General features: G+C 42.8%; 1 long non-coding RNA gene across 1 annotated transcript in view; it reads right to left on the reverse strand.

Annotated features, from left to right (window-relative positions):
- Positions 1-2,723: 2,723 nt before the first annotated feature.
- Positions 2,724-12,454, reverse strand: part of LOC117087782 — a 36,830-nt gene continuing 27,099 nt past the window's right edge. The window contains exons 3-4 of the long non-coding RNA XR_004438912.1: positions 5,174-5,337; positions 2,724-3,118 (exon numbers count right to left, since the gene is read on the reverse strand). This is a non-coding gene — a long non-coding RNA (uncharacterized LOC117087782). The remainder of the gene's footprint in view (positions 3,119-5,173; positions 5,338-12,454) is intronic.

Here is a 12,454-nt window from a genome sequence, read left to right on the forward strand (position 1 = left end):
ATTACGCCTCTGTAAAAGAGGAAGAAAGGAATTTACCGGGGACTTCAGCTCCTCTGCACTTCTGCATTGTCCATGTGAAGGTGCTTATTGAGTATGTGTCGTGGTGTCTTGTACCTCAGTGGCAACAGGAAAGTCCCGGGGCAGGAATTGAGTGGTACATAGTGCAGGAGAGGGGAGAGGAGGTGCCTGATAGCCCTGAGAGTCTGGGAGCTGCTGCCCCAGTGAGCCCCTCCATCTATAACACTAGCGGAAACTGTAGTAAGCAGGTTTTGCAACAGTGGGAAGGGTGCATGCCGATGTTAGGGCCTCCCATCCAAAAGCAAGGCCAGGATGGATCCAGGGTGGTGAATAAATGAAACCTAATCCAGGACCTAACAAAGGAGACTACGTCAAGTCCAAGAGGAGCGCCCTGACAGTTCCCAGCATCGTAGAGCACATTGCACCACACTATGCTATTTCACCAAGGAGAAACTTCATAAACATTTTTAAAAGTAGATTCTCAAGACTAGACATTATTTTAATATTACTTATTGACAATTATAAGGTAAAAATGTTGGCAAGCAGGTAGAAAAGAAAAGTAATTACTAGGACCCAATACTGGTTCTCCAGAAATAGATCATAGTGTACCAGCCAATTTCCATTTTTGATAAAATTACTTTGCTGACATACATTGATCTAAGCATTGCTGCTGGCCATGTCACTGATAATATTTTTCTGGACAACATGCCAAAACACAGGTGGAATTTTTTTTTGACTGTACAGCAGATTTCAGTCAACTGTACTCAGCTCTCTAGAGATACGCCACAGGTGCTTGTTTTTTCTCTTCTGTTGATTGTGTTCGATATTCTTTCCTCAATGATTTGGAAGAAGATGTAGCAGGCATACTCACCACATTTATGGAAGGAATCATTGGCATGTTTGATGGTAGAATCAGGATTCAAATTGTACTGACAGGCCAGGATGTTAGGTCAACACCAACCATATGCAATTTAAGAGTAATAGAATCTGTATTTAACATTAAAAAGTCAGTTGTGTTGGTACAGGATTGGGAGTTGCATTGACAGCAATTGAGTTGGAAAAGACCTGGGGGTTTTAATTAACCCAAAGTTCAATAGGATCCAACAACAAAACAGCTTATTTTTTAAAGCAATTTTAGGCTGCAGTAATAAAAGTCTTATTCTCAGTTGAAGGGCAGTGATGATCCTAATAGATTCTGTGAGGCTACATCTGAGTATTGTGTACTCAGTTCTGGGTGAAAGAGTGAGCAATTACATACAGGAGGGATTTCGAATGCATGTCACACAAGGACTGGTTATCAGCATTTATCAGGGATAAATGCGAACAAAATGATAATATTTTACAGGAATAATAGTGACCTCCATCTATTTGACGAGCATTCAGGTGTAAAAGGGAGTAAACCTATTCTTTTTGCTCTATGCTTTAGTCAGCTATGGTCACATTAATACTATGTTGGCTTGTAACAACATCTATTTATCTCTTATGCATTCGCAGATAAGCTGGAGTTCGTCTGATCTAATTGTAGGCTTGACTGGGCTTGGCTCCAGGTCATGACTGGGGTTCGGGTTTGCTCCATGTATTTCTTTTTCTTTGGGAATCAGTAGGTGCCCATGGGAATATTTTTCTTACAGTGATAGAAGAGGCACAAGAGGGTGCATGCATTAAAAGCCTCTGCTGATATCATGTCTGCCAATATCCATTGCCCAAGTTAAGCCATCCTAAATTTAAGGAGCTTCAGCCACTATGAGGCCGTGGGAAGGGAACTGCATGTGTTCCTATTACGGAGTAGTGGAACAAATAATTTAATTTATTCCACTCCAGAGTAGCAGGTCAAAATGAGGGTCAGTGGTCTGAAGCTATAGGAAGATAGATTTTGGTAATAAAAAACTGGATGATCATTGGAACTGTCCAAGGATGTACGCAAATTACTGAAGTCTTTTTCCCAGAAGGGATTAGACAGAGTTCAATGGCTCATTTCCCAAGAGCATCCCAGATGGAATTCTGGTGTCATTTGGAAAGTTAGAGACTGAGCCAGTCAGTATCTTTCCTACTGTAACATCCTCAAATTCCATAGTCCTGTTCTATCCCATACTCTTCCTCCTGACTGTGACATCCTGAGGCTTTTACTTTCTGTGCCATTCCTTGGGGAACCTAATTGTATATGGCTTCTTTGTGTCTCTAAGAGATTCCATGAGTATTTCTTGTCTTCCTAATTGCTTTGGAAGCATTTCAATGTTACAGACTGAGTCTTAAATTTCTCTTGAATTGCTTATAGCCATTAGCTCAGTATCAGGCACCAAGCCTTTAGCATGGCATTAAATCATCACCCAACACCCAGTGCAACCTCAAACCATCTTTGTAGCCTCTCTCCTACCTTTCCCATCTGATTATCCAGCCAAGTTGAGATACCTGTCCTGCCCGATACATAGCTCCTGCTTTTCAAGGCTTTGCTCACTTATAGACCATTCTCCTTATCCTCACATGTCTAGACCCCACCCATCCCACCCAGTGCAAACCAAGTGCTACCTTTTCCAAGATGTTTTCACTGATGCTCCAATCAGAAAGAAGTCTCTCCGCCTCTTCTGAATGGTCTTAACACTTCTCATGGTATTTAAGATGTTTATGGTACAGAAAAATGATTCTCAAATCTAACTTTTAATCAGTGATGACTTGAGAATACTTAAATCATACATGCCCAGGTCCCATCCCAAGATAGTCTCATATTACTACTCTGGAAACAGAAACTCCAAGTAATAGCAGTGTTAGCAATAAAGCAGGAACTCACATAGCAAAGCATATGGAAACAAGTTATTCCAGGGTTGGTATGGCAGTTTAATGATGCCACCAAGAACCTAGGCTCTTTCTTCCTGATCTGCCATTCTCGATGTATCAGCAATGTCTTTCCTCATGGTTGCAAAACAGCTGCTATGGCTCCAAGCATCATATCCTCACACCAGCATACCAGGCAGGAACAAAGCAAGCATAGGAAAAGTGTTCTTCTCCCATATCTCTCTTGCTCGAGAAAGAGAACCAGGAAGTTTCCTGCAGACATTTCCTCACACCTCATTGGCTGGAACTGGGTCACATGCACATCCTTGACCTATCATTGGCAAAGGGAAATGGGTCATCAAGATTGCTTAAGGCCAAGCAGGAGCCACTGTTGGAGTTAGACTGTCCTGAACAAAATCGAGGCTCTGAACGATAGGCAAGAAAGAAGAGGGGATGGCCACAACTTCCCTTACATGGTGAATAAGAAGAGCAGCTTAAGTAAGTAGATGCCCCTATGGGACGGTAATCTTGCTGTGGGTGGAAACATGTCCATGCACACAGAAGCTTTAGGAATCTTCAGAGAGGCTCCATAGTCACTTGTGAATCACTTGAAGCCTCTCCCTCCAAGCCATTGTCTTGAATGGTGTTTTTAACTGATTCCAATGCATGCAGCTCCCGTGCCCCACTTATTTTAGCTTTTGAGGATGTTCATTTCCCCAGAATCTCTAAATGTAAATCAGGTTTTCACAGAGCCCTCACAGGTATAGAAATTATCTAAAGATATGCTAATGATTTGGGTTTCTAGAAAAATGTATATCTATGAAGGAGGCATGGATTAAGCACAGGTAGCATGTATGATTTTTTCTTTTCCTTTCATCACCTGTAACAAGGCAGGATGGAGACTGAATGCATCAGACAAAACAGGGATCAAATACCAGTTTCAACATTTGCTGCCTGTGTGACCCTGGGCAAATTCTGTAACCTCTCTGAGCCTTGGTGCTTTGTTCTCCTCATGCATAAAATGAACCCTCCTGCAGGGATGATATCTAGACCAAGACTGATAATAACAGTAATAATGGTTACCCTGTCACAGGTGTCCATTCCATGAAAGGCCTGATTCTAGGCATTTTATACACATTATCCTCCCCCCTCCCCCCCGAGAAACATGGTCTCACTGTGTTGCTCAGGTTTGGGTGCAGTGGTGCAATCGCAGCTCACTGCAGCCTCAAACTCCTGGGCTCAAGCCATCCTACCATCTCAGCCTCCTGCCTGAGTAGCTGGGACTACAGATTTCAACTAATTTATTTTTTTCATTTTTTTGTAGAGGCTGAGGTTTTGCTATACAGCCCAAGCTGGTTATCAAACTCCTAGCCCCAAGTGATCCTCCTGCTTTGGCCTCCCAAAATACTGGGATTACAGGCATGAGCCACTGCACCTGACCACGTCATCTTCACAAAAAAATGCAATGAGTTAGGGGCTTGTGTTGCTCCCAACGGTTAGAGTATCAAAGGGACCAACCCGAAGTCACAAAGCTAACAGGTGAGAGTTGAACCCATGTGTCTGACTCCAAAGCCAGTTCTGCAGGATATTAATTGCGTATTTCTTGGTTTTTTTTTTTTCTCCAATTATTTGGTGCTATGCCAAAATCATCAGAATTGTTCCTGTAGGCACTCCTTTTCTTAATTACATATTGCATTGTTCTCTTTCTCACTTTCCTTTGTTTGATCCAAGGTAAATTTTTAGTCTTTTAAAAAATGCTCATACGTTATAAATCCTTGCTAATATACAGTTTTTTCAGACTGTCCTGCCTTGCTTGGGGAAGCAGATCTGGGTCAGGGAGAAAGAAGGACCGATGAACTCAAATAGCCTTTTCACTTTTATTCTCTGTTTTCACATCAGAATGCAGTGTCACCAGTGAATCCTCTCCTCGTAATCTCTTCTTTCTTGGAGAATACCAGCCTGGTTTCACTTCCCTTTTAAAATATCCACAGATCTTTGTGCCCCAATCACTTTAGCTGTATTGCACTAGGCCTCGCCAGTGGCACAATATCCTTTTCATAATAAGGTCTCCCACATGACACAGTAGACTTTTGTACCTGGCCAGAATCACCACATTCATCGCAGATACCACGTGCTGTCTATTGGATACCCTCATTTTCTCTTTTCAGGAAGGGCTGGTGTCGGCTTTCTTCCTGCCTCTTATGAACCAGGAACCTGTATCTTGGGGCTGCTGTTTTCCAGCCTCTGTCCAGTTTCCATTTTTGTGGGACATGAGTTGACCGGCATACCTGTACCCAAGACTGGGACTTAGGTTAACTGAGGGTTGGCATTCTCCCCAAAGCCTATTTTGCATATATTTTTGAAAACCTGTTGATTTTCTGCCTACCTTCTTTCCTCCATGAGTAGACTTCAATGAACACACCACTCTCCTTCTTCGGTGATTACCTGGTCTCACCTGCTCATCATACAAGAGCCATTCTTATTGTTAGGGCTGACAGATTCTCTTTGCATGTGATTTAGTCTACATCTGTAGTGTCCACAGAACATATTCTAGAAGTTAAAAATATATAATATAATGAAAACCCTGATGCAACTTTTGCTTGAAATATGAGTATAGTGAAGACATTTGACAGAAGAGCCTGAAAATAGGTTAATAGTAGTGTAATTGTATCTAAGAAGTGCTACCATTGATTAAGCCTATAATAATGCTAGTAACTCCCCTAAACATGCTCTATGCATTACCTCATTCAATCTACATAATAAGACTCAGAGGAATGTATTACCATCCCAGATTTACAGGGTAACTGTATTACCATCCCAGATTCACAGAGAAAATTAAGGCTAAGAATGTTAGGTAATTTTCCTAGTAGACTGCAGCTAGTAAGTATCAGAGAAGGGATTTGAACCCAGGCCTCGGCTGGTTTCCAAGTCCACAAGCTTAGCTGTTGCTACCCAGCTTCACTGATTTTTGTTCCATGCACTGCCTCTGGGATGTTTCCGTATTTGCCTTCTGGTTAATATTTACTCCCTCCTCCCTGGCACACCACATTAAGGGTGTGGCATGGGCTTTTCACTTCCTGAATGTTTGTTACCCAGTTTCAAACAGCTTGGCTCTCTTTCAGAGCGACATAAAAGTGACAGCCCTTTAAGCTCACAAAAAACCAGGAGCTGATTTCAGTACGCGATTGACTACCATGCGCGATTTTGTCTTTCCTTTTATGTTGTTGAAGATTCCTCTATGGCAACGTGGCCCACACATTATCTAACCTTCAGACAATCCCAGAGGATCTGCAGGAAACCCCCAAGCACCCCAGAGGGGTCACTGGCAACACATGGATTAAGGAAATGGCCTGATTTATAGTATTATTGGGGGTCAGTGTGGAGAATTATAGATAATTTTGTTTCTACTGTAGAATCGGCATGGTAGAGTGAATATGGGCTTTGGAGTCAAACCCAGGCCTGTAGGATGACGTGGGAAGTAGTCTACGCAGCTTTGGCTCATTTCAGCTTGCAAGAGATGATACATCATCCTAGAAATATTGCACGGATGTACGAGATTTTGTATATCAAGTCCCCAGCAGATACCTGGCACACTGTAGGTGCGCCCAAAACCAAAGCAACAGTTGTTAGAAGCTTAGCTTGACTCAGGCTGAAATTTCAAAAGATCTATGGTTCACTCTCCACCCATTTCTAAGCCATTGAGTGAAATGGACATGTTAGTTCTGGTGTTGACTTCAGTATCCTAAGTTGGGAGGTAGAACTCATCATTCCACTCCTCCCTAAGTATTTTGATAAGAATAACTGAGAAGTCTATGTAGCATTTTGAAAATATAAAATACTGTTAGATTGTTTTTGTTTTATTTTCATAGTAAAGAGAAAGGAACAAGGAAGGGAGAGGAGAAAGAAAAGAATTCAGGACTGATATTTTCCAATTTCCAAAGTGAGTAAGATTGGTGTTTGGTACTTTTTGATCTCTCCTTTTTTAAAATAAAGGGAGGGGATGAGTGTGTTAGAGTCCACCCCATCTAGAATTAGAGAGGGAAAGAGAGAGGTAAAAAATCCTTCCTATTATCCCTCAAATTGTGCCACAGTGAAAACAACTCACTCTGCTTTTATATCAATGACTGCCTCAGTGTCCTCATCTGTTGAAATGTGTTTAGGAACAGCTGACCTGCACACCTGTCCAAGGTGTTAGAAGAGCCAGGTAGATAAGACAATGGGAAAACTTGTTTTGAAAATCAAGTAGTATTAAAATCAAGGTAGAGAGAAGGAACACCAGGCCAAGAGTGAGCAAATCTGAGTTTGAAGCTGGGCTTGGATGATCGCAGCTTTGTGACTTTGGGCAAGTCATTTCACCTCTCTGCACTGCAGCTTCCTCATCTTGCAATGTGGAAAGCAGAACCTCTCTGGGTTGGAGGATCCTATGGGATCCCACATGACATGGCACTTGAAATTGCACATACAGGCTGGGCACGGTGGCTCATGCCTGTAATCCCAGCACTTTGGGAGGCCGAGGCGGGTGAATCACGAGGTCAGGAGATCGAGACCATCCTGGCTAACACGGTGAAACCCCGTCTCCACTAAAAATAGAAAAAAAATATTAGTCGGGCGTGTTGGCAGGTGCCTGTAGTCCCAGCTACTCGGGAGGCTGAGGCAGGAGAATTGCTTGAACCTGGGAGGCGGAGGTTGCAGTGAGCCGAGATCGCGACACTGCACTCCAGCTTGGGTGACAGAACAAGACTCTGTCTCAAAAAAAAAAAAAAAAAGACATTGCACATACAGGGCACATCGTTTCTGCCATCACCTAAGGTCAATCTGGGTGATTGCTGGCCTTTTGTTTTGCTATGTTTTCCATCTTTCTCACAAAGTAAAAATGCAGACATGTAAATTCTCTATCTATGTGCACTTCAGGAACTTCCAAGGTTCCTTTGGGGTTATATCTTTCCTCAGCCTCTTGCAAACCTGAAAGCAAGGTGACTGTAGGACAAACTGTGTGGGAACTGGATGGGAAATGCATGCCTCTAGTAGAAGGGGAAGCCAGAACTCAGAGCCAAAGAGCAGGCACCATGAGTCCAGGATGTCCAAATCTGACTTCTAAAGGAATGCCAGTGATAACTGATTGTTTTCAATATAAAATCTAACATTTAAAAAATACAGGCTCAAGAATAATTGTAAACACTGCACAGGGCAAGTTTTACTGTTTTTCTTAAAAGAGCTGAAAACCATAATCTAGTGCATCTGCCCTTTGTTACAGACTGGGGCCTGGAATCTAGGGAGTAGAGAAAGGCTGCCTGGCTGGTCAGCAATCGAAACACAGAGCTGGGGCCATCTAGTTCGAATGCAGTGTTCATCATTCTTTGCTAAGCACAAGGCGACTGTGATTGTTGTAGTTAGCAAGGTCTCCTGACTTCCTAGGCAGACCTTGTTCCACCACACTGGGATTTCTTTGCTAGAAAGGACATGGAAAGAGGAGTGACAAAAGAGGAGAAAGTGCTAGTGAAGGAAAGAGAGGAAGAGAGAGGAAGGTCCTCAGTTGTTATTATCTAGGGAGTGTCCAGCAAGCCTTTCAGAGGAACACAGGTAGGTATCCCTTTCTCCTGCTTGCACCAGCCCACCACCACCAATAACAACTGTGCACCCTCACTGTTGCCCCCACGCATGGAGCAGAGATACAGATAGGGAGAAAAGAGTTTTCAAAGGTGAGTTGAAATAGTGACTTCTTCAAGTGTGGCAGGTTTGGCTGTATTCCGGTATCCTTGCCACTGCACCAGGTGAAGAGGAAGCAGACCGTAAAATACTTTGAATATTATCAAAGGTTATTTGGGAAAAAAAAACAGCAACCACCTCACCTGATTGTGCCAGGTTTGTGATAGGAATCTGGGGGAGAGGTGTTCTCAATGACCTCCATTTCTTGAATGACCCTTGGCCCACCTGCTACCTCTGAGATGAGTCAGGGGACACAACTTTCTTGATTTCCATCATCGCTTGCCTGCTACTGCTGCAGCGGCTCAAGTGGAAAATGTCACATCTTGAAGTCACGGCTTTGGTGTCTGGTGGGTAGAGTTTTGACAGAGCCACTCGTGAGCTGTGTGGTTTAATCTCTCTGAACCTGCCTTTAGCTCTAAAATGGGGGTAGCAGCCTCAATGAGCAAACGAAGACAAAATAACAAATGTAAAGCACTTATCCCAAGACAAGGCACATGAGAAGTATTCAACAAAGGATAGCTCTAGTTATGGTGGTGATGGTCTCTAAAGCTTCCAGACTCCAATTCCTAACCAGACAGCCATGAGAGATGGTTCCCACAGTGGCAAAAGGGTAGGCTCCAGGCTGCCTGAGTTTAAACATCCTGACTCTACCTCTTCAGCAAGTTACTTAACTCTGTGCTTCTTGCCTCATCTGTTAGATGGAGATACCCCATTGGGCTGTTGTGAAGATTGGCAGGGATCTTATAATGTGCTCAGCACAATGCTCAGACCAGGATGGATGCTGCTTGGATGATGTTATTATCCAGATGGGCACTGTGGAACACAGACTGATACTCAAGCTCAGCACTTGCCCTCATGGAGCTTACAGTCTAGATAGAATAGGTGCACACGAGATTTTTCTCAGTGAAGGTGTAATCAGTGCTGTCTGTGCCACCCATCTGGTCTCAGCATTGCTGCTCATTTGCACTGTAGTGACTCATCTTTCTGCTGCTGACCTTAAGAAACCTTGCCATAAGGTCTGCTTTGGGGAAACTAAATTATGACAGATACAAACTGAAGTGCCAAGATGAATGTTTCAAAGTGCTATGATGTCCAGATGGGTGGCAAGTGCCAGGAATTTGTGTTTGAGACCACTGGGAGAGAGGTCCTTTTCCCTGACTTCCTGCAGTGGAAAACTGCTGTATGTCTGATACCTGTGCTCCACGAATTTACCCTCAAGTTCTTATTTGGGAACAGGCTTGCTTAGCAATGTCCCTGGGGGCAGGGAGCCATGGGTGGACTGATGCAAGAGACTGTAGTTGTGTCTCTAGGCTGTGACAGCATCCCAGCTGTGGGTTTCTCAATTTAAATGCAACATCTGTGCACAAGAGGAAGCACCCTCCATCCAGGCAAGTTGAAGTTTTCTTTCTTGTAATTTTAACAGAGGTTAAAATGTAAACACAAAACAAAGCAAAACCCAACTTAACTCTCTGGATCCTGTTTCTGTTAAAAACATTTTTTTAAAATAATAATAATTAGAACAGTAGAACCAGCTGAGAGAAGTCTGTCTCAAAACAATGGGAGAGACTAAAACACACTCTCCCCCAAACAGGTAAGGAAATAGTGAGCTAAAAAGTAAAACTTAAGAGTGCTACTTCTCAACTCAGTAATTGATATATGAATAAGTTCTAGTCCAATTTTCTATGAAAATTAACAACACAGAAAGAGAAAAGAAAAGCCACTCCGATGCAGCAATGACATCCAAGTGTTCACTGGAGAAATTTAATGTGTCAGAGAAAAATCTGCCTTCTCCAAAATGTTGCCCCCTCCAAAAAAACATTCTTCTTGGTGTAGCATTTTTCCTCCACACTGACAGATAGTTTGAAAGTAAAACAGCAGACTAGAGTAGAGTGTGGTGCCCATGCCTTAGAACAAAGAGATTAAAGAATAGGCTTTTCTTCAAATACATTCGACTTTTTTTGCAACAAATTCAGGGTCTGGACAGTTTAATGAAGAACAAAGAACGCTCAGACCCCTCTCTTTCAGCTTTTCCAAACAAACACAGTCATTTCCAACCATTCACAGGCGTTTTTCTTCCCAAAACAAACACAGAAACAAATATTTACAGAGTTATGAAAATTCAATAGAAGTCACAGGAGCACAAATTTCCTCACCTGCGTCCAAGATCTCTGGCCTGGGATTATCAAACAGAATGTCACACCTACTTTCCATTACGGGACAGGAAACCTTTGGGCCAAAGAGAATCAGTCCGCAGAATGTATCCATAAGGATAAAGGCCTCATCTTTTCAAGGAAGTGTTTGCGGCTCCAAGGAAGAATGGACTTTGGACAAAGGAAACACCAGTGACTTTTTCCTCATCTGCCCAAATGTGCAGAAATGCCCTTGAAGAGCTCATGACTGCCTTGTGGATTAATTCCCTTTGTTGACCAACAACACAAAGTGTGGTGCTGACTACCACACTGACCACCAGGAATAATTTCTCACTTAGGTGTTTGCAGGAAAGGCTCTTGTTTGCTTTCTCAAATGTCCGTGATGTGAACAGGTGTCAAAATTAGGAAATGCAACTGGGAATGGTTGCTATCAACAACGCTTATCTCATCTTTTTCCTTTCTTCAATACACTAGAGAAACAGGCAAGAAAAGAAAATAATGCAGTTATGGAAGGAGGGAGGAAAAACAGAGGGAAGGGAGCAGGGCAGAAGGGAAGGGGAAAAAAAATGGGAGAGAAAGGAAGAAAGGGAGGGCAGAATGGGGACAAAATATAGCAGGGAGAGAGTGAGGGAGGAAGGAGCAGAAAGGAGAGGAAAGAAGAAAGGAAGGAGGGAGAGAGGCAGAGAGAGAGAGAGAGATAAAAAGTAGGAATGAGAGAGAAACCTGCTGTTGTCAGACCCTGACTGGTTTACACTGAGGAACCAGATAGCCTCTCAGTGAAAAGCTGAGATTAAGCTCACAACATAATTTCCATTATGTTAATGTTGCTTTAAAATATATTGCACAGAGTGCTGCAACAATCAAATTATCAATTATAATGTCTACTCAGAGTAGAAAAGTGTTGCAAACAGAGGGCTGATTACTGCTTCAGTACATCCAATCTGCATACTCATTGTTCAGTACAGGGAAAACAAATTATCTTGTGTTGGCCCCAGTTCAAATTTAATTAAATGAGTGCAAAGCAATTATAATAAAGTACAATAGTGTAGTAATGAAAGGAAAATAACTCATTAACCTATTAATCTTTATTTATGTTCCTCTCAAATAACTATGTAATTTCTTTATCACTGCATCCCATAAGAAAAAGTAGGGTCTCACTGCTCATGGCCTGGTTTAACAGGTTCTATTTGGTTAAGATGCCTTTGTGGCCACCATTTATACTCACTTTGCTTAGCTTTGGGGCCACGCACCCCCTCAGCTCTCTGTCATGCTCCCTGCCCACACGTACGCGTACCTGGTCTAGATTTAGCGCTGCTCTCCCACATTTCCCTGACACTCGTCAGTTACACAAGGTAAATCTCTCTGGAAGTGAGAAGTGCTTACCACAGCATATGGGAAAGAGGCATTCTCCAGCATCTGGTGTGTAAGGCAATGCAAAAAAGGGGAGAGGACAGAATCGCTTTTGGTTTAGAGAGAGCCCAGTGCTTTACAGCTGAAAAGATTCCACTAAAAGCTAACACTCCACTATGCTTTCCAGTTAATAAAGTTTTTTACATGTATGATTTCATTGAAGCCTCCTGATAACACTGTGAGGGCGTCTGATGTACAGATGAGGAAACAGATTGATGGAGTAGAAAAGTATATTGTCCAAGCCTTGCCACTCATGAGAAGCAGATCCAGGATTCTAATTTAGGTCTATAACACCTAAATCTTCATTTCATTCCCCTAGAACCTTGCTACTCAAAGTATGGTCCAGGAACCAGGAGCATTGGCCCCACCTGGAAGCTCACTGGAATCTGGGCCTCACCCTA

This window comes from Trachypithecus francoisi, unplaced genomic scaffold (assembly GCF_009764315.1).
Source record: "Trachypithecus francoisi isolate TF-2019V2 unplaced genomic scaffold, Tfra_2.0 Lachesis_group10, whole genome shotgun sequence".
Classification (NCBI taxonomy): domain Eukaryota; kingdom Metazoa; phylum Chordata; class Mammalia; order Primates; family Cercopithecidae; genus Trachypithecus; species Trachypithecus francoisi.